This window comes from Ahaetulla prasina, chromosome 1, assembly GCF_028640845.1.
Source record: "Ahaetulla prasina isolate Xishuangbanna chromosome 1, ASM2864084v1, whole genome shotgun sequence".
NCBI classification, from domain to species: domain Eukaryota; kingdom Metazoa; phylum Chordata; class Lepidosauria; order Squamata; family Colubridae; genus Ahaetulla; species Ahaetulla prasina.
The window spans coordinates 333,621,597-333,625,461 of NC_080539.1; positions in this window are offsets into that span (position 1 = coordinate 333,621,597).

The window sequence follows — 3,865 nt, forward strand, 5'->3', positions numbered from 1 at the left end:
TTAAATAAATGTCTGAATCATGACAAATATTGTATAGTGCCATAATGTTATTTGCCAAGCTAGTGAGTGTACGTTTGATTAGCGTTACCTAAAGGAGTGAGGCAATTGTCAAACTTTAAAATGTTGCATTAAAAACTGCTTTTAATTGGGAGGGAAATATTACTGTTCTGTAAGAGCAGCATTGAATAAGCCTATCAGGGCTATACAGTGCTTTTGATATGAATCCACAAAGAATGCCACAAAGAGTATGACTATCTACCTCTACCTGCCATCTTTCTTTGAAGATGTTTCGCTTCTCATCCAAGAAACTTCTTCAGCTGTAACTGAATGGTGGGGAATGGAAGGATTTATAGTCCTTGCAAACAGCTGGTGATTTGCATTCTTTTTAGCAAGTCGTTAAGGCCACTGTGTTGTAGACTAGAGATAGATGATGTCATATCCCTCTCCCTCTGTTGAGAGACGGCTGTTCAGTTTTGATATACATGGCCTCTTTGACCCCTCTTTCAAACCAGCAGTCCACTTTGTACAAAATGTGGTCTTTGCTCTCCTCCAGGTGGCCTTAACAGAACCGGCAGGATTTCACCACTGGTCCAAAGTTGGATAATTAGAGTCTAGTTATTTGTGATTTGATTGAGAACTCTGAGATGAACCTTCCTACTTTATGTTTATTAAGCTGTATTGTAATACTAAACACTATAACCAATTACATGGGATGTAAGGTGTCTGTCTATGAGTTTCAGGATGCAAAAGCTTGCCTTTTGGGAGCTGTAAAAATGGTGTATCCCATAAAGCAAGGCCGGTGTAAGATTTCAGTGTGCCACCAGCATGCTGATGAACACCCAGGGGATTAGTATGGAAGACATTTGGAATTGTTTATTAAATACTGCATTACTTTAGAGCCATAGCACAATGTCTGCTACAATTGCAGACACTTTGTGTTAATGGACCTTTGCAGGATGTTAGTAAGCAATTACAAATGCCCCCATAGGGTGGGAAAAGAAAGCAGCATCAAGACTAATAGCAGAAGATAACCACTTCAAATGGTACTCTCGGTATGCCCTTTCATTTCAGCCAACTAAATGTGGAAGCAAAACTGGGCGATGTATAGTTTTGCTGAAAGGGTAGACAATCCCAAGTGCAACGGGAACTACACTTGAAAAAGACGGAGGCAGGGAGCAGTCACTGCAATATAAAATTTGGCACTATGTGCCATAAATATGAACAATAGAGAACTGGAAAAGCACCCTGAATCTGAACCCGTAGTCTTAAATCATCTTCCTGACTATGGTATGCAATCTGGTGGAAAACGCATCTAAATAAACAATGAAAACTAGACAATGACAATCCAGTGGTTGTTTTACTTTCTAAAGCTACTAAGCCGCTGTTCTTTTGCAACCAGACAAACCAAGATTATGTAGGTCTTACATAGAATGTTGAGCAAAAATAATGTGAGCATACATATGCACAAGCATAAAGCCCCAAATGCAGAAATAATTGTTTTACAACTAATAAAGATATAATAAATACATCAGGACTAGATTCAGCAGTCCATCTGCATTTAAAAGACATAGGCCACTATTTTGAAGACGACAAAATCTATGTCAAAATTGAACAGCCTTCTCTTAACAGAGGGGGAGAGATATGATATCATCTATCTCCAATCTGCAACACAGTCCATTCTACAGTTCCAAGAGGGCTCCACACCAATTTGCAGGTGATCTGCAGGTGACTCTGATGACACAGGTAAACCTCCAAGTGACCTTAACAACTCACTAAAAAAATACAATGTCCAGCTGTCTGCAAGGAGTATAAATCTTTCCATTCCCCACCATCCAGTCAGAGCTGAAGAAGCTTCTTGGATGAGAAGCAAAACGTCTTCAAATAAAAACCAGAAAGTCCAGTTGCCTCTTGAAAAAAAACCCTTTGGGGCAACCATGACCTGGATGACTGAGAATCTCCATAGACAATAAGGATATAAATTAACAAAAAGGAAGACATGGACATCATCAAACTGCTAGGCAACACTACAAAATGCCTAGCAGTTTTGATATAAGGGAGATGCCAAGGTTCTAAGTATTATTCTAGCAAACTGACCCTGTAATTTTCTGTGGAAGGAAGGATAGAGATAAGAAAGCAGCCTGATGCATTGTTAAAAATTCAGCCTCTGCTAAGGGCATAAATTCTTTGGTAAATTTCCTATTGAATTTATCTAGAAGCGACAGCATATTCCCACAGATATAAGATCCCATACTTAGAAGAAATTCAACTGAAGGCATATAAGCAAATAATATGGCCGGATACAAAAACAGCAGGGGTGAAATCCAGCAGGTTCTGACCGGTTCTGGAGAACCCACAGCAGAAATTTTGAGTAGTTCAGAGAACCAGCAAATATTTCACGTCTGGCTGACTCAGGAGTGGGGAGGGAATGGGGATTTTGCAGTATCCTTTCCCTGGAGTGGGGTAGGAATGGAGATTTTGCTGTATTCTTCCCCTGCCATGCTCACCAAGCCACGCTCACAGAACTGGTAGTAAAAAAAGTTGGATTTCACCACTGAAAAACAGAGTTAATTTTTTAACCAAGTTCTCCACAAACTGTTAAGAGTCAGATGTTTATGTACTTTGAGAAGGAGTTTAGGGTGGAATTGAAAGTTTTGGGCCAAAAATTCTTAGATAACCTCAGTCTGATAGTCTTAATACAGGCCAACAAGAACTTGTTTGCCCAAATCCCCCTTCAAAGTTTAATGTTCCTTACAACGTTGTCACCTTGTACTTAAGGTCTATATTACTCCATTTTATTACCCATCTTCTTTTTCCTGTAGTGAACTTGAAGCGATGATCTGGATTCATTTGTTTATTTATCAAATTGAGAAACCAACCAACACCCTCCTGGAGGGACGCTTCATTTGGACCTTTATCTTCTGATTTACTTGTGGGGGGGAGTTCAAAAGTCTGATTTGATTCGTAATTGATGGGATGAGAATGCTGACATTTCCTCCCTGGTTTCTTTCATTTCATTCATTTCATTTCCTCCTTGCCAGCCCAAAGTCATTAAGCCATCTTTCTGCTAAAATAAAGGTTGCTTGATTCACTCAATAAGTGGTGCATATACAAACAGATGCTGAACAAGCATGGCAATAATTGAATCTCCCACCCCCATCCCCATCCTTTTATTACCCACAGCCCCTGGTAATATTCTAATGAAAACAAATCTGCTTCCTATCTCTTCCTTCCCCTGTGCCTATTGCTACGTATAGTGTCATTTTATCTAAATGGAATTATGGAAGATGCTACCTTAATCTGCAACACCAGATGAGTAAAATTAACATGAGCCTCACCTGGGGATTACTGTCTTTGCTAATCCGCTCGGTTTCCCTTTATTATTATGGAAAATAAGAAAATAAGGTGTTTTTTTTCTTATTGACCTCACTTTTTACTGATATATATTTTAGAGCAAGGGTGTCCAAACTTGGCCCCTTGAAGAGTGGTGGACTTCAACTCCCAGAATTCCCCAGCTAGCATGAGCTATAAATATGAGCAAGTTGCTAGCTGGGGAATTCTGGGAGTTGAAGTCCACCACTCTTCAAGAGGCCAAGTTTGGACATCCCTGTTTTAGAGCTTTCCTTTTCTAAGCCATGTTCTGGTCAGTAAAAAACTGTCCTTGGATCAAATATATCCTATGTTCCAAGATAAGAGAGATTTCAGTAATGTGTGAATGTGGCTAGACCTGATACATTAATAAGAACAATAAGAGCTTCCTGTTTCTTTCTCTTTTTTTTTTCTCCAGAGAATGCAAGAGGGTTTACACAGACTAATTTTAACCTCTCAACAATAACTGTAAAGGCAGACTGGCTTGAAGAAGTGACTG